The sequence below is a fragment of the Kogia breviceps genome, chromosome 17 (assembly GCF_026419965.1).
Source record: "Kogia breviceps isolate mKogBre1 chromosome 17, mKogBre1 haplotype 1, whole genome shotgun sequence".
Taxonomy (NCBI): domain Eukaryota; kingdom Metazoa; phylum Chordata; class Mammalia; order Artiodactyla; family Physeteridae; genus Kogia; species Kogia breviceps.
The window spans coordinates 42,635,787-42,660,325 of record NC_081326.1 but is presented as its reverse complement, the minus strand read 5'-3'; the positions used below and the strand labels follow the sequence as shown (position 1 = coordinate 42,660,325).

Below are 24,539 nucleotides of genomic sequence, written 5' to 3'. Positions count from 1 at the left end.
CACTCTCCACACTGGCCCTCCCGGGAGCCCGTGCAGCCCGCCACTGCCAGGGTCCCAGGATTCAGGGACAGCTTCCCCGGGAGAACGCGTGGCATGCCTTGGGCCTGTGCAGCGTCACGTCGGCCTCTGCCGCCGCGGACTCGCCCCGCACCCGTGCCACTCCCTCCCCCCAGCCGGAGTGAGCCGGAGCCCCCGAATCAACTGCTCCTTTAACCCCGTCCTGTCTGAGTGAAGGGCAGACGCCCTCAGATGACCTACACGCAGAGGCGGGGCCAAGTCCAAAGCTGAACCCCAGGAGCTGTGCGAACAAAGAGGAGAGGGAGAGGTCTCTCCCAGCAGCCTCAGAAGTGGCGGATCAAAGCTCCACAATCAACTTGAAGTGCCCTGCATCTGTGGAAAACCTGAATAGACAACGAATCATCCCAAGTTGAGGAGGTGGACTTTGGGAGCAAGATATACTATTATTTTCCCCTTGTTTTCTTTTTGTGAGTGTGTATGTGTGTGCTGCTGTGTGAGATTTTGTCTGTATAGCTTTGCTTTCACCATTTATCCTAGGGTTAGACCAACCCGTTTTTCTGTTTTTTTTTTAATAGAAATTTTTCTTCTTAATAACTATTTTTTATTTTAATAACTATACTTTATCCTACTTTATTTTTTCTTCTCCCCTTTTTTCTTCCGTTCTTCCCTCCTTCCCTCCTTTCTTCCTTCCTTCCTCCCTTCTATCCTCCATTCTTCCTCCCTTCCACTCCTCCTTCCTCCCTTTCTTCCTCTCCACCTTCCTTCCTTCCTTTCTTGCTTTCTTCCTTCCTTCATTTCTTCCTTCCTTTCTTCCTTCCTTCCCTCCCTCCCTCCTTCCTTCCTTCCTTTTCTTTCCTTTCTATTTTTTCTCCCTTTTATTTTGAGCTGTGTGGATTAAAGGCTCTTGGCGCCCCAGCCAGGCACCAGGGCTGTGTCTCTGAGGTGGGAGAACCAACCTCAAGACACTAGTCCACAAGAGACCTCCGAGCTCCACGCAATATAAAACAGCGAAAATCTCCCAGAGATCTCCGTCTCAACACCAAGACCCAGCTTCACTCAAGGACCAGTAACGAACAGTGCTGGACACCCTATTCCCAACAAAGAGCAACACAGGTCTACAGCCCGATCGATTAGCAGAGAAGCTGCCTAAAATCATTATAAGGCTACCAACATCCCCAAACACACCACTAGAAGTGGACCTGCCCACCAGTAAGACAAGATCCAGCCTCATCCACCAGAACAGAGGCACTAGTCCCCCCAGCCAGGGAACCTACTCAACCCACTGAACCACCCTTAGCCAATGGGGACAGCCACCAAAAACAACAAGAACTACGAACCTGCAGCGTGCAAAAAGGAGACCCCAAACACAGTAAGATAAGCAAAATGAGAAAATGGAAAAACACACAGCAGATGAAGGAGCAAGATAAAAACACACCAGACCTAACAAATGAAGAGGAAATAGGCAGTCTACCTGAAAAAGAATTCAGAATAATGATAGTAAAGATGATTCAAAATCTTGGAAATAGAATAGACAAATTGCAAGAAACAGTTAACAAGGACCTAGAAGAAATAAAGAGGAAGCAAGCAACAATGAGCAACACAATAAATGAAATGAAAAATACTCTAGATGGGATCAGTAGCAGAATAACTGAGGCAGAAGGACAGATAAGTGACCTGGAAGATAAAATAGTGGAAATAACTACTGCAGAGCAGAAGAAAGAAAAAAGAATGAAAAGAACTGAGGACAGTCTCAGAGACTTCTGGGACAACATTAAACACACCAACATTCGAATTATAGGGGTCCCAGAAGAAGAAGAAAAAAACAAAGTGACTGAGAAAATATTTGAGAGATTATAGTTGAAAACTTCCCTAATATAGGAAAGGAAATAGTCAACCAAGTCCAGGAAGGACAGAGAGTCCCATACAGGATAAACCCAAAGAGAAACACGCCAAGACACATAATAATCAAACTGTCAAAAATTAAATACAAAGAAAACATATTAAAAGCAGCAAGGGAAAAACAACAAATAACACACAAGGGAATCCCCATAAGGTTAACATCTGATATTTCAGCAGAAACTCTACAAGCCAGAAGGGAAAGGCAGGACATATTTAAAGTGATGAAGGAAAAAAACCTACAACCAAGATTACTCTACCCAGCAAGGATCTCATTCAGATTTGATGGAGAAATTAAAACCTTTACAGACAAGCAAAAGCTGAGAGAGTTCAGCACCACCAAACCAGCTCTACAACAAATGCTAAAGGAACTTCTCTAGGCAAGAAACACAAGAAAAGGAAAAGACCTACAAGAACAACCTGAAACAATTAAGTAAATGGTAATAGGAACATACATATCAATAATTACCTTAAATGTAAATGGATTAAATGCTCCCACCAAAAGACACAGACTGGCTGAATGGATACAAAAACAAGACCCATATATATGCTCTCTACAAGAGACCCACTTCAAACCTAGGGACACATACAGATTGAAAGTATGGGGATGGAAAAAGATATTCCATGCAAATGGAAATCAGAAGAAAGCTGGAGTAGCAATTCTCATATCAGACAAAATAGACTTTAAAATAAAAACTATTACAAGAGACAAAGAAGGACACTACATAATGATCAAGGGATCGATCCATGAAGAAGATATAACAAACGTAAATATTTATGCACCCAACATAGGAGCACCTCAATACATAAGGCAAATACTAAGAGCCTTAAAAGGGGAAATCGACGTAACACAATTATAGTAGGGGACTTTAACACCCCACTTTCACCAATGGACAGATCATCCAAAATGAAAATAAATAAGGAAACACAAGCTTTAAATGATACATTACACAAGATGGACTTAATTGATATTTATAGGACATTCCATCGAAAAAAAACAGAATACACATTTTTCTCACGTGCTCATGGAACATTCTCCAGGATAGATCATATCTTGGGTCACAAATCTAGCCTTGGCAAATTTAAGAAAATTGAAATCGTATCAAGTATCTTTTCTGACCACAACGCTATGAGACTAGATATCAATTACAGGAAAAAATCTGTAAAAAATACAAACACATGGAGGCTAAACAATACACTACTTAATAACGAAGTGATCACTGAAGAAATCAAAGAGGAAATCAAAAAATACTTAGAAACAAATGACAATGGAGACACGACAACCCAAAACCTATGGGATACAGCAAAAGCAGTTCTAAGAGGCAAGTTTATAGCAATAATATCATACCTTAAGAAACAGGAAACAACTCGAATAAACAACCTAACTTTGACTTAAAGCAATTAGAGAAAGAAGAACAAAAAAACCCCAAATTTAGCAGAAGGAAAGAAATCATAAAGATCAAATCAGAAATAAATGAAAAAGAAATGAAGGAAACAAAAGCAAAGATCAATAAAAGGAAAAGCTAGATCTTTGAGAAGATAAATAAAATTGATAAACCATTAGCCAGACTCATCAAGAATAAAAGGGAGAAGACTCAAATCAATAGAATTATAAATGAAAAAGGAGAAGTAACAACTGACACTGCAGAAATACAAAAGATTATTAGAGATTACTACAAACAACTCTATGACAATAAAATGGACAACCTGGAAGAAATGGATAAATTCCTAGAAATGCACAAGCTGCTGAGACTGAACCAGGAAGAAATAGAAAATATGAACAGACCAATCACAAGCACTGAAATTGAAACTGTGATTAAAAATCTTCCAACAAACAAAAGCCCAGGACCAGATGGCTTCACAGGCAATTTCTATCAAACATTTAGAGAAGGGCTAACACCTATCCTTCACAAACTCTTCCAAAAGATAGCAGAGGGAGGAACACTCCCAAACTCATTCTATGAGGCCACCATCACCCTGATACTAAAACCAGACAAACATGTCACAAAGAAAGAAAACTACAGGCCAATATCACTGATGAACATAGATGCAAAAATCCTCAACAAAATATTAGCAAACAGAATCCAACAGCACATTAAAAGGATCATACACCATGATCAAGTGGGGTTTATTCCAGGAATGCAAGGATTCTTCAATATACGCAAATCAATCAACGTGATACACCATATCAACAAACTGAAGGAGAAAAACCATATGATCATCTCAATAGATGCAGAGAAAGCTTTTGACAAAATTCAACACCCATTTATGATAAAAACCCTGCAGAAAGTAGGCATAGAGGGAACTTTCCTCAACATAATAAAGGCCATATATGACAAACCCACAGCTAGCATCGTTCTCAATGGTGAAAAACTGAAACCATTTCCACTAAGATCAGGAACAAGACAAGGTTGCCCACTCTCATCACTCTTATTCAACATAGTTTTGGAAGTTCTAGCCACAGCAATCAGAGAAGAAAAAGAAATAAAAGGAATCCAAATCGGAAAAGAAAAAGTAAAGCTGTCACTGTTTGCAGATGACATGATACTATACATAGAGAATCCTAAGAATGCTACCAGAAAACTACTAGAGCTAATCAATGAATTTGGTAAAGTTGCAGGATACAAAATTGATGCACAGAAATCTCTGGCATTCTTATACACTAATGATGAAAAATCTGAGAGTGAAATTAAGAAAACACTCCCATTTACCACTGCACCAAAAAGAATAAAATATCTAGGAATAAACCTACCTAAGGAGACAAAAGACCTGTACGCAGAAAACTATAAGACACTGATGAAAGAAATTAAAGATGATACAAATAGGTGGAGAAATATACCATGTTCTTGGATTGGAAGAATCAACATTGTGAAAATGACTCTACTACCCAAAGCAATCTACAGATTCAATGCTATCCCTATCAATTTACCACCGGCATTTTTTACATAACTAGAACAAAAAATTTCACAATTTGTATGGAAACACAAAAGACCCTGAATAGCCAAAGCAATCTTGAGAACAAAAAATGGAGCTGGAGGAATCAGGCTCCCTGACTTCAGACTATACTACAAGGCTACAGTAATCAAGACAGTATGGTACTGGCACAAAACAGAAATATAGATCAATGGAACAGGATAGAAAGCTCAGAGATAAACCCACACACATATGGTCACCTTATCTTTGATAAAGGAGGGAAGGATTTACAGTAGAGAAAAGACAGCCTCTTCAGTAAGTGGTGCTGGGAATACTGGACAGCTACCTGTAAAAGTATGAAATTAGAACACTCCCTAACACCACACACAAAAATAAACTCAAAATGGGTTAAAGACCTAAATGTAAGGCCAGACACTATCAAACTCTTAGAGGAAAACATAGGCAGAACACTCTATGACATCAATCACAGCAAGATCCTTTTTGACCCATCTCCTAGAGAAATGGAAATAAAAACAAAAATAAACAAATGGGACCTAATGAAATTTAAAAGCTTTTGCACAGCAAAGGATACCATAAACAAGATGAAAAGACAATGCTTAGAATGGGAGAAAATATTTGAAATGAAGCAACTGACAAAGGATTAATCTCCAAAATTTATAAGCAACGCATGCAGCTCAATAACCAAAAAACAAACAACCCAATCCAAAAATGGGCAGAAGAACTAAATAGATATTTCTCCAAAGAAGATATACAGATTGCTAACAAACACATGAAAGAATGCTCAACATCATTAATCATTAGAGAAATGCAAATCAAAACTACAATGAGATATCATCTCACACCGGTCAGAATGGCCATCATCAAAAACTCTAGAAACAATAAATGCTGGAGAGGGTGTGGAGAAAAGGGAACCCTCTTGCACTGCTAGTGGGAATGTAAACTGATACAGCCACTATGGAGAACAATATGGAGGTTCCTTAAAAAACTACAAATAGAACTACCATACGACCCTGCAATCCCACTACTGGGCATATACCCTAAGAAAACCATAATTCAAAAAGAGTCATGGACCACAATGTTCACTGCAGCTCTATTTATGATAGCCAGGACATGGAAGCAACCTAAGTGTCCATCAACAGATGAATGGATAGAGAAGATGTGGCACATATATACAATGGAATATTACTCAGCCATAAAAAGAAATGAAACTGAGTTATTTGTAATGAGGTGGATAGACCTGGAGTCTGTCATACAGAGTGAAGTAAATCAGAAGGAGAAAAACAAATTCCGTATTCTAACACATATATATGGACTCTAAGGGAAAAAAAATGTCATGAAGAGATTAGTGATAGGATGGGAATAAAACACAGACTTACTAGAGCATGGACTTGAGGATATGGGGAGGGGGAAGGGTAAGCTGTGACGAAGTGAGAGAGTGGCAGGGACATATATACACTATCAAATGTAAATTAGATAGCTAGTGGGAAGCTGCTGCCTAGCACAGGGAGATCACCTCACCTAGAGGGGTTGGATAGGGAGGGTGGGAGAGAGGGTGATGCAAGAGGGAAGAGATATGGGAACATATGTATATGTATAACTGATTCACTTTGTTGTAAAGGAAAAACTAACACACTATTGTAAAACAGTTATACTCCAATAAAGATGTTTAAAAAAAATAAAATAAAAGTAAGAAAAAAAAAGAATATTACACTAATATTATTGCAAACCATTAAAATAATGATAATGATGATGAACTCTAATCAACTAACTTTTACTGCAGGACTTACTGTGTGTTATACACACATCTCATTCAATCCTCACAACAGGGCTATGATAAAGATGTTACTGTCATCCTCATTTTTACAAACTGGGATATAATGGCTTAGAGTTAAGTAATTTTTGCTCAGTCCTACAGCAGAGAGAAAGAGCTGAGGTGTTTAACACAATTTGATCCTATCACAGAAAACTTCACCACTCATTTCACCTATATTCATGAAGAGTGGCCTTCTTTTCCCCATTCCACATTCCAATCAAATATATATATCCTTCATATTTGAAACTCCTTTAAGGAGAACTAAGTTTGAATAATTAAGAAAATCATGAACTTTTTATGACAGATATATTAAACATTACTCTAAAATCTTTGATCTCAAATTCTGGTGCATTCAAGAAGCCCCACAGTCCTCCAAGAGTCTTCCTGAGATGTGGCCCAGGAACCTGCAGTTTAACTAACACACTATATGGTTTGCCAGTAGTTAAAGGACATCATCTTGAGAAATACCTTCTCACATAGTAATCTTTACTTCAGAAGAACCTATAAATTTACTGCTTTCTATTTGACTGTTATATAAACATGTATCAATTGGTTGCTATTCCCCAATATTCACCACCTGTGTTATTTCCATGTGCAGTGGTACCTATTATCCTCAAAGCAGGAGTCTAACTGCTGTGTATTTATACATTTTTCTATGATTTTATCAGTTTTTATCAAATTCTCAAAATCTATGACTCAAAAAACTTAAGAAGCAGTATTTCAGAAAGTTAAATGATGCCAACAATACGAAATAAACATAGCAGTAGTAGTAATAACAGTAGTAGCAGTACTACTAGTTATAGCACCTAACACTCAATGACTAAGTGCCATGCACTACGCCCAGTTTGTTATTTTTATTCATCTCAAAAGAAAAAAAAAGGTAGCTATTACTATTCCACTTTACATTCAGCAAAACCAAGGTTTAGAGAAATAAGGATTTTGCCCAGGCTCAAGTCAGAAAGTGGGCAGGCGTGGTTCACTTTTCTCTTCATAAGAAAAGAAGCTGAGTTACCCTGCATATTTAACATCTACTGTGGATACAGAAGTTATAATCAGTGGATAATTTACGCTGCTCCAATCATTATGTTAAGTGATGAGAGGGATACAAAATGGAATAATACCCTGCTCTAACTCTCAAGCCCCCAGAGTCAGACTCTCATTCTATGTCAATTTTTTGAAAAAACTTAAAGAATCTAGATTGTGATGAGCAGACAAGAGCTAATCAAAGATTCTCTCAAGGGTTACTGCTGGTGTTAAGAACCAAAAGAATTGAATTAGTTCTGGTAGATGCAAAAATAAAAAAAATATGAACAGACAAAAATGGCTTTAAAAAAATTATTTTAGGGCTTCCCTGGTGGCGCAGTGGTTCAGAGTCCGCCTGCCGATGCAGGTGACACGGGTTCATGCCCCGGTCCGGGAAAATCCCACACACCGCAGAGCGGCTAGGCCTGTGAGCCATGGCCGCTGAGCCTGTGCGTCCAGAGCCTGTGCTCTGCAACGGGAGAGGCCACAACAGCAAGAGGCCTGCGTACCTCAAAATAAATAAATAAATAAATTAATTAATTAAATTATTTTATAAGCTGCTTCTTTTTTTTTTTTTTTTTTTTTGGTATGCGGGCCTCACTGTTGTGGCCTCTCCCGTTGCGGAGCACAGGCTCCGGACGCGCAGGCTCAGCGGCCATGGCTCACGGGCCCAGCCGCTCCGCGGCATGTGGGATCTTCCCGGACCGGGGCACGAGCCCGTGTCCCCTGCATCGGCAGGCGGATTCTCAACCACTGCGCCACCAGGGAAGCCCATAAGCTGCTTCTTTTACAGTTTACACCAAGTTTAGGACTCTACCTTGAATCTCAAATGATACGGTCTTTGTTATTATCTAATGCATGCCATATATAAGACTCTTATCAGAAGAAGTTGCCGGAAACCTCTTCTGATAAGAATCACTTATACATATATAAAGCATCTTAGTTTAGACTAATACTATCAAGAACTTATTGCACTTTTTATGATCATTACATTTCTCAGATTTTTTTAAAAATATTTATTTATTTGTTTATTTGGCTGCATCGGGTCTTAGTTGTGGCATGCAGGATCTAGTTCCCTGACTAGGGATCAAACTGGGGCCCCCTGCATTGGGAATGAGGAGTCTTAGCCACTAGATTGCCAGGGAAGTCCCTCTCAGATATTTTTAAACTTGTTTTAGTAACTAAAACATCCTGCATACTTTCTCCTTAAGAAAACTTTTTCAAAAAGTAATTTGTTTTTAATGGCTCAAGATCAGATATTTTAAAAGATAATTATAGTCATCTTTTGATAGACTTCAACAATGGAGAAAAATTGCTAGTAAAAAATAACCTCAGTAATGTAAATTATGGACTTTGGGTGATTATGATGTGTCAATGTAGGTCCATCAATCGTAAGAAATATGCCACTCTGGTAGGGGATGTTGATACTGGGAGAGGCTGTGCAGACCAAGAAGGAGGCAGAAAGTATATGGAAAACCTCATATCTTCCTCTTAGTTTTGCTGTGAACCTAAAATTACTCTAAAGAAGAAAAAGTATTAATAAAAAATAATTTAAAAGTAAACTTGGTTTCTTTCCACTCTACCATCAAACCAAAATTTGTAAAACACCCCAAACATAAGCACTAGGGAGGTAGAAAGGAGCAGAGTCTTGGCATTGCACAACTCAGGGTACCATTCACATTTTTTCTGTCTACATAAATGCAGCTTCCTGAAACTGTGAAAGGAAATCTCCTGTTGGGAATGCAATATGGTGCAACAAAAAGACCAAAAGTTCTGAAACTGAAAACGCAAGGCTTCAGTTATAGGTAGCATTACATATCTAGTAGTTATGTGGCTTAAGGCAAACCACTATTACTGTTCCATGTGGAGGTCAAAATACTGCAGTTATTGTTCAAGGTATTTAACTCTGAGAAATCTGCTGAACTTTATACAGAACTTAATTTAGTGAAGAGGTGCAAAATTTTGATAAGATGTATAGTCAGCTGACATGAGTCAACAGGACAATCACAAAGACTGTGACAATATCTTACATTTGAAATAATGACTTTACAAAGTATTACAAAGCACTCTCATGTGGATTTACTCAAATATTGCTGTCATATTCTGCTAGAGGAAGGGAAGAGGAACTCCCTATGGCACTGCAATTGAAATACAACTTTACATGGTATATACTTTCAAAGGAATAATCTAAAACTAATAGTGAATTTTTGTAATACAATTTAATATAAAAAATGCACTGTTACTTTTTCTCCTTAGAGTATTTTTCTGAAAAATATTAACTCTGAACACACATTCTTAGTCCTGTGGTGCACCCTTAGCTCGGATTCTTTTTACACTGCCTTTCTTGCCCAACATAATTCTCCTGGCCTCACAGACACATTAACCCCCCGTGTTCAGTAATCAACTTATGATCACTCTTATAATTATCATCTATAAATCAGAAGATGAAATAATGAGAATGACCTGTATATCTGTGTAGAAGTAAAAGATTAAGGAGTCAAGCCATGTGTAAGTTTAGCTCTGTTTCCTCCTTAATTTTTACGGGCCTAAACCAACAAAGAAATGAAAATGAAAAGATAAGCACTATATGTGCAACTCTCAAAGAGGCAAGAACTGTCATCAAAACTTCAGAAGATGGATGCTGATGAACAAGTAACAACAAGATGACTTAGAGGAAAGTGCCCGTGGCTTATTAAACTAAGAAGCAAGTTGATCTGCAATAAGCCCTGGAAAGATAAGAATTAAAGAAGCCAGGCAGTTTAGAGGGCAGGAATGCAGATGAGGCTAAAAAGATGAGCAGTGACTGAAAGTCTATCTAATAACCACACATCCTTTGTTTTAATTCGTGAAGCCACGCAACTACCCCACACTCATCCTGGCAAAAGACTGAAGGGTTCACGCTGGAGAGGTTGAACCAGAAGGACTTTGAACTAAGGGATAATACCAAGGAAAAGACTGCATGCTAAAAATGGGAGATTGTCTAAAAATCTATATAAAATAGATGTACTGAATAATGAAATCTCCTTTTCTTTTTCTCTCTAGCGATGCTGAATGCCAGAGTTACAACCTGCAGGAAAGAAATGGAAGGTTTTCTATCTGTGAAGACTGGTCAGTCCAAGAAAAAGGAAGCAGAGATACTGATAACTGATTATCCCCAAACAACAACAACAAAAATGAGTAGGTGTCCAATTCCCCTACAGTAACACCAGCCATTCAATAAGCTCCAACCTCACACACAGGTTCCCAATTAGTTATTTAGTATTTTATTCTACAATATGAGGGCTCATCAGAAACTAGGTATAAATCACTAACATGAAAAATAGAGATAAACAACAAACACAGAAAAGGAACTTAGGGTAAAAATACAATGCTGGGAACAGAAAACTTAGGTAATAATAATTATATTATTGTATTATACTTACTACTACTACTACTGCTGCTGCTGCTATCCTTGGAGGGAGTACAGAAGACACTAGAACAAGAACAGCATGTTTAGCTGAACTTTTCAAAGAACAAAAAAGAGCCATTAGAAATTAAAAACATGATGTTAATTCTCCTTAAATTAATATAAAAATAAGAAAATAAAGGTGAGGAAATCTACCACATAAACCAAAACAAAAAATCCAAAGAGATTGCAAATAGGCCAAATGACCAAAAAAATGAGAGGATCAGCATAAACAATCAAATATCTGAAAACCAAAAGTTCTAGGAAGAACTATTAAAACAAAACAGAGAAAATAATCAAAGAAATAATTCAACAAGGTTTCCCCAAATGAAGTACATGAATTTCAAATTAACAGGGTGCACCACGTATCCAGTGCAACAAATGAAAAAACAAATATCAGGGGTAAAGAGAGAAGCTCCTAAAAGTTTCTGAGATAGAAAACAAACAGATGCATAAAAACAGATAAATGTTAATACATACAACATACAATTAGAATGGCATCAAAGTTCTCAACAGCAACACTGGAAACAGGAAGACAACAAAGCAATGCTTTTTAAAGTCTGTAGAAAAATCATTCCCAACCTACAAATCTATATATACACCCAAATTACCTTTACACATGAAGGCAGAATAAAGATTCACTCAAACATGCCATATCTGAAAGAAGTTTACTTCCTTTGCTAGAAAGACAGCTACAGAACTGTGCTCTACCAAAAAGAGGAATAAATCAGGAAAGAATAATATATGTGATGCAAGAAACAGGGGATCCAATATAAGAGAAAAGGGAATTCCCAGGACAATGATAAAAGGAAACTTCAAGACATCTGTAGCAGGTTCAGAAGGAAATAGAGATTAAAACAGGAGGAAAGTACACTAAAAGAATAATGACTATAAAAATTAAAACTAGGGACTTCCCTGGTGGTCCAGTGGGTAAGACTCCACGCTCCCAAGGCAGAGGCCTGGGTTTGATCCCTAGTCGGGGAGCTAGATCCCACATGCATGCCGCAACTAAGAGTCCACATGCCGCAACTAAAGATCCCGCATGCTGCAACTAAGACCCGGCACTGCCTAAATAAATAAATAAATAAGGTTTAAAATACTTTAAAAATTAAAACTAATTATCTAATGCATCTGAACATACTGAGAGAAGACATGCTTCTCTAAGAATCTGAGGGAATTAATATTAAGTACATGGAACACTAATGAAACAAAAGAAGGCAGTTATTAACTCAAAGGATAAAAGTTGGATAAGAAAAAACATTTAAAGATAGTATACTATAATTCATACATACACAGTCATAATATATTAAATCTGAATATATATTTAAGCAAAAGCTGTGATATAATTAGATGACTTAGGAGAAAAGAATAGAAATACAGACAGCAAGTATTGGCCATAAAAGCTAAATCCTCTTGGTAGGCGAAATAATGCCATCCTGCCCTCACTCAAGACACCCATATCCTCATCCCAGGACCTGGGAATATGTTATCTTAACATGGCAAAGGGATATTAAGGTGCAAACAGAATTAAGGTCGCTAATAAGCTATTTTGAAATGCGAAGATTATGCCATACTATCCAGGTAGAACCAATGTAATCATCAGGATTCTTAAAAATGAAAGAGGAAGGCAGAAGAAGAGAGTCAGAGAAAGACATGTCATGACAGAAGCACTACCACAGAAATGCAATCTTCTGGCTTTGAAGATGAGGGATGCGGGCCACAGACCAAGGAATGCCGGTGGCCTATAGAAGGTGGAAAAAGCAAGGAAACAGATTCTCTCCTAGAGGCTTCAAGAGGAACAAAGCCCTGCTGACACCTTGATTTTAGTGAGACTCATTTTAGACTTTAAACTACAGAACTGTAATAAAATGAACTTACGTTGTTTTAAGACATTAAGGTTGTTGTAGTAGAAAGCATGTAGTGTAGTAGAAAGTATGTTTAATATACATATCTAAACATTTATACAATATCTAAACATGAAAGATAAGAAAATTTCAATATAAGCATTTTATTTAGAAATTTAGAGGTAAATATCTAAGAATGAGCCAAAAATGACTGCCCCTAAAAAACCAGTGAAGATTGTAAGGGCCCACAGAACTGCCCTTTTTGTTACAAGCCTTACAAAACTATAATTTAATAAAATAAAACAAAAGGTCATTCAGGACATTCAAGCAGCCAGGACTCATTCCAGATACACAAAAATAATAAAATCATAGGATAGTGAACCAATAGTAAAGGTTTCGTAGAGGGAAGAGGTAAATTCTTTTAAAATACGCATTGAAGGAGTAGAGTTATTAGGGAACGTTATACAAAATAGCAATAGCAAAGAGCTTCTAAATGGTTGATGTTGTAGTAAAAACGAAGCATTATCATTTCAGGGAAAGACTAAAGGGAGAAAGGAAAAGGAGAGGAAGATTTATCACATGAGAAGAAGGTGGAAGTCTTAACAAGAGCGGCTGGGCAGGCAAGAACAAATAGGTAGACCAAGAAAGCTGGTTAGTTCCGAGGCTCAATAGATGACAAAGACTGCAAACGACCTCCTGTGATAAGACATGCAAACAGGAGACAGCAAACTTTAAAAGGTAGTGGCTGTTTTGTTATTGCTGTTGATGATAATGATTTTATTGTTTTTAACATGGAAAAGCAGATGAAGTGACAGCCTAGGGCTAACCCAAAATATTTGGGTAAAAATCACTTAATATTTTGAACAGAATATAAAATATAACCATTGAACTATAACCAATTAAATGACGGAAAACAAAAAGTAATCTCAAAAGTATAGCTCACAGTGATAATTAGGTGATAGAACTGAACTATCACAAGGAACATATTCACAAGGAACAAAACACAAAGTCTTCTATAGCAAGAGCTTACTTTTCGTTGTCCCACCCTCACCGCAATCCCTGTCCATTCTGCTGTACTTTCCAGCAAAAAGAGAGTCAACAGGCATTTACTAAGTATCTACAAAATCTGGTTCTGTCTTTTTTTAACATCAACAATGGCAAATAAACATTTGACAAGTAAAGGCTCAACTTCATACTGACAGAATGATGAAAAAGATGCCCTAATTTAAAACAATATATTCTGCCACCTAGTTTATGACATAACTCTTAATGTAAATATTAACAAAATAAAGTCTGCTTCTAACTCTAAACTTCCATGAATCAGAATCTCGATCCTACATGTCGTTGTCATACTAGCCACGTACATTCCTCGAAAACTAATTTGCAGTATCAATAAGAATTAACCTGCTCTTCTTCAAGATTACTTAACTTTGCGCTACGATTACAGGTGAGGGAATTTAGACAGTTCTGGCTATAAGGAACTAGAAAAATAAATCTTTTCATGTGGAAGGGGGCAGAGCCTGGTTAGAATACTGAAGAACTTACAACTTCTGGACATAGTCTAACAAGAACACTTCAGTAACTCATTTAGACTTCATGGGGTTAAAAGAAGAGAATTCCAGATAGCTTACCAAAGTACCTCAATTATAACAGATGTTGAAGAACAAAGAATTTTCTTTATCCTTGACGTCTTCACTACCAAGTGTGGAAACTAAAAAACTAACATTAATGTTGGCAGATCATATCATTAATTTCTTTTCCCTTAGGTTGCTTTTAAAGATTTATGCTTGTCCTTAGCACACCGGGGTTTCACCACAACGTATCTACTTAGAAACTTAGGTTTATTTTTCCTGTTCGGGATTTATGATTCTTAAATCTGAAGATTCACATCTTGCATCAATTTTGTGGGGTAAAAAAGAAGTCTCTAAATAGTGCCTCTCTCCTAGTTTCTCTTTCTGAGAGTCTTATTAGACCTATACAGAATCCTCTCATTCTAGTGACCAGATCTATTGACTGGTATTTCACATTTTCAACTCTATTTTCAGTGCTGCATTCTGGATAATTTCTTTATATCCACCTTTAAGTTCACAAATAGTGCCTGTAGCTATGTCTAATCTACATCATTCATTCAGTGACTTCTGATCTTCCTTTTTTTAATTCTCTAGTCCTTATTGACAATATCTATGCCTCCCTCCTATTTTCAACTCCATCTTTTACCTCTTTAATAATTTTAAACTTAGCAATTTTATACTCTTTTTCCAGTTATTATATTACTGAAATTCTAGGAGTCTATATTGGCCATTGGAGGTCTGTGCTCTTGGGGGATTATTTTCAAGTCATTGGTAACTTGGGATTCTGAGCTTACATTTCAAAAGGCTTTCTTTTTTAAACACACTGCCAGAATTAAGGGTATTTGCCAAAGCAAATATTTGTGTTTACTATTAGATACCCAGAGATGTAACCAGTCCACCCAGGATCACATTTTTAAGTTAACTTATTGGTTTGATGGTTTCTAGACCATGAAGAAATTAAAACCTGAGTGCTGACAGGACTGTGGTTACAAATTCTCAGGGAAAGCACCCTCCATCTTCCCCATCAAGGCCAAAACAAAGAAGCTTCTTTGTTAAAACGAGAGTGGGGCAGATTTTTAAAACAGTCCATCTTTCCACTAGTCCTTAGAAGTTATGAGCTTAGGGAAATGGAAATCATGTCCCAATTCCTCCTTTCTTGTCCCCACCCCATTCTGGTGATTAAAAGCCAAGCCCACTGGTAACTGAGGTTGCCATAGCCCATTAGGACAGTCAGAGCATGAATACCTGCTTCCTACTCTAGTTTTTCGTTTCCTCCTTGCTTGGGAACTTTTTTTTTTTTTCTTTCTTGCAGGTTCAGCAGTTCACTTAGAATTATATGTGTTATACATTATCCAGCATGGGTGTTTGTAAAGGAAAGGATTTCAGGTTAATTAGCATACCACGCTACCAGGCACAGAAGTCACATCACACTATGCTATACGTTTCTTAAGTAAATATACCTTGTAATTGAATTTTTCCTCCCTAGGATTTCATCCATGATAGATGAGGAAGCAACAAGTATTTTTTGAGGTTAAACACTGCAGGTTATGCAGAGACATTAAACACATTATAAATCCCAAAATGTACTAGTTTAACTACTTTGTTTCCATAACTGTAAAGTGGGTATAATTCACGAGCTACCTTACAGAATAATCCTAAGCCCCGAAATGATAAGTGGACAGTGGTTACCAGAGCATCTGGCATTAAGTATTCAATAAATGTTAGCTAGTATATTCTCACTGTTACTATTACTACAAACAACACAAGCTTATCGGGGAAGTTCAGTTTATATACATTAAGGAGTAATAAGGCAGTTTACTAAATGATAAACTAATCACTACACTTTTATTCTAATATAAACTCTGCCACCAAATAACTGTGTAATCTTGGATTTAAAATCTCTGTGGCTCAGTTTCTTCATCTGAAGAAAACAAAAAAGAGTGGTTGTATTTGATTACAACTAAGATTTCTTTAAGCTTTAAAAACCAATGATCAGCTGCAGTGTAGGAGATTAAAGACTGTATAATGGAATATGGAAAGGAAAAGTGGCCTTTCAAGGGAGCAATATTGTCATATACCGTCAGTATTTTTTTAAAGGCAAAGAAAAAGTACAGTAATTAAATGAAAGTTATTATGTTTCTGTACATTAGAAAATATATGAACTAAAGTCAGTTAGTGACTTTAGTGAAAGATGAGAAAAATTAATTTATATTTATTTAATTAAATTTTATTTACAAACTGATACTGCAAGAATAACTTTTGAAACCTTTTATATCTCCCCCTAGCCTCTAGAGCTATAATGTCAGATAAAGAATAATTAATTACTACTTTATGATACAAATAATAAAGTCATGCATTATTAGATTGGGTTTTTCTATACATAAAAGTTCTTAGTTGACATAATAAATAACACCCAATTACTAGTTATGATCATTCAGTATTGTACCCATACATGAATTTAAAAATAAAATAACACTTAGGATAACAGAGTAAAATGCTTAAAAAAAAATACCTGATTCTTGGATTAGTATTTCATAACAAATATGAGAAGGAAATACATAAAAATAAATTCTCATTAATATTAAGAATCCACCTGCCAATGCAGGGGACACTGGTTTGAGCCTGGGTCCAGGAAGATCCCACATGCCACGAAGCAACTAAGCCCGTGCACCACAACTACTGAGCCTGAGCGCTAGAGCCTGCGAGCCACAACTACTGAAGCCCACATGCCTAGAGCCCATGCTCCACAAGAGAAGCCGCCACAATGAGAAGCCTGTGTACTGGAACGAAGAGTAACCCCCTCTCACCGCAACTAGAGAAAGCTCGTGCACGGCAACAAAGACCCGATGCAGCCAAAAATAAATAAATTTTTTAAAAAAATTCTCATTAATAACCACTGGTGGAAATATCTAAAGAAGGGCTACTATGTAAAAGTCATATTAAATTCCATATTCTGACAGTCAAAGTGAGTAAAGGGGAGAGGAAGCCATCACTCTTGGGCATTAAATTAAGAAAAAAACAAACTATGTAGGCATGAGGGCAAAAATGAAATGAGATCATTAAAAAATATCACACAGGAAGACTAGAAACTATTTTTAAAAGCTAATTGTAAACATAAGAGGGAAACCGTGTCAAAGATTTTTTAATAAAAACTTTAAATGTGAATAAGGATGTTAAATGATTAGCTAGCAAAGTAAAAGACATCACAGTAAGGGCAAAAGTACCTTTTAAATTAAGGAAACGAGAGAGAGAGAGAGAGAGAGAGAGAGAGAGAGAGAGAGAGAGAGAGAGAGAATGTGTGTGTGTGTGTGTGTGTGTCTGTGTAGAGGGAGTTGGTAAAGGGCACACCAGAATAAAAATAAATATAACATTCACTCCCTCTGCATAGGACAAGATCATTCTTCTTTTCTTAGTTTAATTCTGCCCTAAGGCATTCTCAATTCTACCACAAAGTAAAATCTAACCACTATGAAACCTTGACTCTTGACAAGCATTCTTTTACCATAAGAACTGTGAGTGCATGCAACCAAGATTCAGTCTTGCTACTTCAATCACTGACCTCCAAGGACAAAATCAAAGGCCTACCACATGTAACTCTGGACTGTCTCTAACTGTGAAGGGCAATCACCCTGGCTTGAGGATGCAAGTTTTTGTCTGCATCACCTAAGGATGATCATCTACTAATGGTTCCTTATGCATACACTAACTTTTTTTTTTTTTTTTTTTTTTTGTGGTACGCGGGCCTCTCACTGTTGTGGCCTCTCCCATTGCGGAGCACAGGCTCCAGACACACAGGCGCAGCGGCCACGGCTCACGGGCCTAGCTGCTCCGCAGCATGTGGGATCTTCCCAGACTGGGGCACAAACCTGTGTCCCCTGCATCGGCAGGCGGACTCTCAACCACTGCGCCACCAGGGAAGCCCAGTAAACACTAACTTTTGACTCCCATGTCTCATTCATTCACTCACTGATTCATTATGTTTTTACTATACACTACTATATACCAAGCACAGTCTAGGGTTATAGGGGTAAACAAGAACAATTCAAGCTCTTCTCTAATGAAATCTACAATCTAGTTGAATGAATAAGTAAATCCATGAATCAGTAAATGGTAAAGAATACAAAAGAAAATTCACCTAAGAGGAGATACAAATAATAAAAAGATGTATGACAAAAGATCAATTTTGCTATAACTAAACAAAAGTGAGTTAAAGGAAAACTGGAAATTTAAGCAACAAACAACATTTAAAGTTGTTGAGGTTTTATTAAAATAACCATTCTCCTTCATTACCAGTTGCATTAAATATTCATGGAATGATGTGAGAGAATAATACATCTATACATTATTTTTTTTAAGTTTATAATCCATAACCAAGTAATTCAGTCCTGGGAATTCATCTCAAAGAAATAACTAAAAAGAAGGAAAAATGCTTTATAGCAATATTAATTAGCAGCAAAAATCAGAAAATACTTTAAATGTCAGAAGAGGAGAATGGTTAAGTGCATTATAAAATATCAATATCTCATTATTAATAAAAACCTATGTTACTTGATGTTTATGTAAATGTATACAAAATGTATGTATAAGAAATGTTAAATCAAACAACAAAAGAACATCAGATGGTACATGCAATATGGTTACAACAATGAAAACTACACATGGAAAAATAATAGAAATTATATAGAAATTGGCATTAATGTAGAAATTGGAAATTTTATAAAACTTCATATATAATCTAAATATTGACTTACTAATAAGTCTGGAAGCTTTAACACCATCATATAATAAGGTTTCACATTAAAGACTACAAACAAATAATACTCTATAACAATCGTAGGTAGACTCCTAAGGCAACAACAAAATCCCCCTATTTCTGGCATATATATCTAAACTTGTAAGTGAAAGGAAAGAAGATAAATATGGTTAATATGTAAATTTACAAATGACACTAAGCTTTCCAATAAAAAACCCAAATACTATACAAATTAAATGGTAGACGATCTCAGGCATCTAAGAAATATATTTTTTAAATAAGTGCAAGGAGAGAAAAAACAGGAATGATAATCCAATCTATACATAAATTGAGCTCTAAATTATTTACGAATCAGTGAAGGTCACATCTCTACAGGACAAACAATACTATTGCCAAATTCAGAGTAAAATATCCTATCAGGTAGCTTAGGTATGGTTAAGCTAAGAAATAATAGCATCAACTCAAGGTCACATTCACCCTATTCTAACCAAAAAGAAACGTAATTACGATTTTTAAAGACGCTTTTTCTTTGTTCATTACAGAAATAAACAAGTTCCACTTCCAGAAAGGCAGTGTAGATTTTTCCCTATTTCTCATGCTAAGTACAACTAAAACCCCAATACTACATACAAAACAAAAATAAGAAGACTCTGAAAGGTGGAAAGAAGAAGGCAGACCAGTTAGGGACCTCAGGATCCAAAGAAAGACACAGTGGTAATGTGCATAGGCTTTGTTTTTGCGTCACATATTCCAGACTTGAAGCTGAAGAAGCCAGCAATCCAGAAAGGGCAACAGGTACAGACATAAAAAGTCCTAACAAAAGCCTATTCTCCCTAGCCAAAGGAACTGAATAAAAAGCATCCCAACAGCAAGACAAAAAAACTCTTAGACAATAACTGCTCTACTCTAGGCAAACGCCACAGAAAAAAATGTGGTCCCAACTCCCACCAATATTAGTGAAGGTCAACTAGACTTCTACTTTCAACATGTTCTAACAAGGAAACCCAGTGCCCTAACTTGGGTAGTATAAAAGAAGGCTTAATAGGGAACCTGGACGTCCAACCCAACCCAACCCAACCCAGCATTAAGAAGGCACCCCTCAACCTTCCAGAGTGGTGTCAAAGAAGGCCTAGTAGAGAGTCAGGATCTTCACCAACCTTCAGCAATAATGAGCCACCCTACCACCACCACCATGGTGTCAGTAGAGACCTCATGGTGAGCAGTAATGAAGCCTGGTAATCCAACCACTCCAAGCCAGGGAGTTACCACTGGAGGTCTAAATGAGAGCTAGAATTGCCACCTTGGGCCAGAAGTTACAGGGCGTCCCCCCCACACACACCCTTAGATACCAATGGAAGCCAAATGGAAAACCTGGACTTCTACCTCCACCGGGCAGTAGCAAGGGAGCATGTCCCCTTCCACAGCTGGAGCATTATCAGATGAAGCCATACAAAATAGACAGTTTAAAAAAGATCTAGAGTCTCAGAAAACAATATCCAATTTTCAGGTTCCAGTCGAAAATCAATTGTCATACCAAAAACCAAGATCCCAAAGTGAATGAAAAAGACAATTAATATATGCCACTGAGATGACAGAGATGTTAGAACTACCTGATAAAGACTTTTAAAATGCCATTATAAAAGTGTTTCTAAGAGCAATTATAAGCATGCCTGAAACAAATGAAAATAATAATTTAGCAAAGGAAGGAAGGAAGACAGGCAGGCAGGCAGGAATGATGACAAAAAAGGATTCAAATAGAAATTTTAGAATTGGGAAAATGCAATAACAGAAATAAGAACTCAATGAATGGGTTCAACATCTGAACAGAGAAGATAAAAAAAGAATCACTAAACTGGAAGACAGCACAATAGATATTATCCAGTCTGAACTATACAGAAAATAGAAGAAAAAAAAAAAAAAGAACAGAATCTCAAGTACCTGTAGGACCATAACAAAAGATCTAACATTCAAGTCATCAGAGTCCCAGAAGGAAAGGAGAAAGGTGGGGCTGAAAAAAGTACATGAAGAAATAACTACAAAAAACTTCTTGAATTCAGCAAAAGATATAAACCTGAAAATTCAGAAGTTGAACTAACCCCAGATTAATCAAAGAAATCAAAACACACCATAGATAATCTTCTAAAAACTAAAGACAGAGAAAAAATCTTAAAGGACTAAAGGAGAAATGACACCTTACTCACAGAGGAAAAACAATTCAAATGACAGCAGATCTTTTAAATTTGAAACCATGAAGTCTAGTAGGAAGTGGCACAATATTTTTCAACTGCTGAAAATATCCTTCAGGATTGAAGGGGGAAACCAGACATTCTCAAATGAAGGGAAACTAAGAAAATTTGTAACTAGTAGACCTTCCCTAAAAGAATAAAGTAAGTTCTCCAAACAAAAAGAAATAAAATAAGGAACTGAGGAATACTAGGAAAAAAGAAAGAATAAGCAAAAATAGAATACACATAATAGACTTTTATTCTTTTATTGAGCTTTCTAAAGTATGTTTCATGTTGAAGCAAAATTCATACCTGATGTGGTTCTCAATATTTAAGACAACTATATTATAAACAGGAGAGGGTTAAGAAACAAAGATAAGTATGCTTTCTACATATAAGTTGAACTAGAAAAATGATGATACCACCAGACTATAATAAGTTAGATATATGAAATGTAAACCCAAAACAACCACTAAAAAAGTTTCACAACAAGATACACTCAAAATAACTACACATAAATCGAAATGGAATTCTAAATAATGTTCAAGTAACCGAAAGGCAGAAAAATAAAGACACTAAAAACAGAGTGATCAAACAGAAAGCAAAACCTACAAACTAAAATGGCAGACTAAAGGCCTAACCAACCAATAGCTACATTAAATGTAAGTGATCTAAATCTAGCAATTAAAAGACAAGATTGCAGACTGGATTAAACATGATCCAACTACATGTTATCTACAAAAAACTCACTTTGAAGATGAGTTAAGCAAGTTGAAAGTAAAAGAATAGAAAAAAGTAGATCATACAAATATTACTCAAAAGAAAGCAGAACATAGCGAGATACCACTTCACACAGTTAGATGGCTATTTTAAAAAGAGAGACAATAACAAGTATTGGCAAGGATGTGGAGAAATACTGACACTCATACATTGATGGTGGGGATGGAAAGTGGTGCAGCTGCTATAGAAAACAATTTGGTAATTCCTCAAAAAGTTAAACAATGAGATAACATATGATCCAGCAATTCCACTCCTAAGTAAATACACAAGAGAACTGAAAACATATGTCCACACAAAAGCTTGCAAAAGGACGTTCCCATAACAGCATTGTTCTTAATAGTCAAAAAGTGGAAACAAGGGCTTCCCTGGTGGCACAGTGGTTGAGAGTCCGCCTGCTGATGCAGGGGACACGGGTTCGTGCCCTGGTCCGGGAAGATCCCACATGCCGCAGAACGGCTGGGCCCGTGAGCCATGGCCATTGAGCCTGCGCGTCCAGAGCCCGTGCTCCACAACGGGAGAGGCCACAACAGTGAGAGGCCCGCAGGAAAAAAAAAAGTGGAAACAACTCAAATGTCCACCAACTGATGAATAGACAAACAAAATGTAGTACATTACGGAGTATTATTCAGCTATAAAAAGAAATGAAGTACTGATACATGCCACGATATGGATGACCCTTGAAAACATAACACTAAGTGAAATAAGTCAGATAGAAAAGGTCACATATTGTATGATTCCACTCATAGGAAATACTGAGAATAGGTAAATCCATAAGGATACAAAAATCAGTAGTTGCCAGGCGTTGGAGTTAAGTGGAAATGGGGAGTTACTGCTAAAAGGATGTTAGGTGATAAAATATATTCTAAAACTAGACAGTGATGATGGCTGCACAACTTTATGAATATAATAAAAACTCCTGAGTTGCACACTTTAAAATGGCTAAATGGTAAATGTTGTGTATGAATTAATCTGTGTGAATTTAATCTCAATCTTTTAACAAAAGCAGAAATGCTTACACTAACCTCAGATAAAGTAGACTTAAGAGAGAAAAAGAAAAAAAATTACCAGAGTAGATACTCCAAAAAGACACAGCAATGCTAAGTGTAAATGAAACTAACATAGCTGCAAAAACTGTAGGACATAGCTGATAAAAAGAGAAATAAACAAATCCACAATTCTAATTGGAGACTTCAACACCTCTCTTAAACAACTGACAGAATAACTAGAAGAATATCAACAAAGATATAGAAGATGGCAAAAACACTACCAATCAATAAGCTCTTCATGATATGACAGAACAACAAAAGAAAAAACATTCTTTTCAAGTGCCTACAGTAAGAGAGACCATGATATTCTGAGCCATAAATGAATCTCAACAAATTAAAAGAACTGAAGTCAACAGTTTCTTCTCTGACCACAACTGATTCAAATTAGAAATCAATAAGAAAAGAATAATAGGGAAATCTCCAATTACTTGGAAATTAAGCAGATCTAAATATTCCACAAGTCAAAGGGGAACACTCAAGAAAAATTAAAAACATACACTGAACGGTATGAAAATACAACATCAAAATTTGTGAAACACAACTAAAGCAGTACAGAGAGGAAATTTTATAGCACTAAATGTACACAGTGGAAAAAGTAAAAGTCTGAAGTCAATAATCTAGGTTCTCACCTCAGAAACATAGATAAGAAGAGAAAGATAAACACAAAGCAATCAGAGGAAGGATATAATAAAGATAGCAGAAACCAATGAAGTTTATTTAATCTGTATTTTTTAATAATTTAAATTGAAAAACTTCAGCAAGGCTAACAAAGGAAAAAAAAAAAAAAAAAAAGGAGAGAGACCATAAATTGCCAAATCAGGAATGAAACGGGATGTCACTACAGACTGCAAACATCAAAAGGTTAATGAGAAAATAATACAAACAATTCTGCACACAGAATGTGACAACTTTGATGATATGGATCAATAAGTCAAGAAAACAATAAAAATATTCCCAAAAGGTAAATCCAGGTACAGATAGAAAGTTGCATCAAATCTTTCAAGAGGAATTAATATCCCTTCTAAACAATCTCTTCCAAAACTAAGAATGAGAGGAAACACTTCCCATTTCATTGTATGAAGCTAGAATTACCCTGATTCCAAAACAAAGACATTGCAAAAAAAGGAAAACTATACACAAATATTCCTCATTAATATTCATGTGAAAATACTCAACAAAACATTAGACATG

General features: G+C 36.5%; 1 protein-coding gene across 10 annotated transcripts in view; it reads right to left on the bottom strand.

Moving 5' to 3' along the window:
• VPS13B (vacuolar protein sorting 13 homolog B) overlaps nucleotides 1-24,539 on the bottom strand; it is a 774,679-nt gene that overhangs the window by 551,952 nt on the left and 198,188 nt on the right. The gene's annotated exons all lie outside the window — the stretch shown is intronic.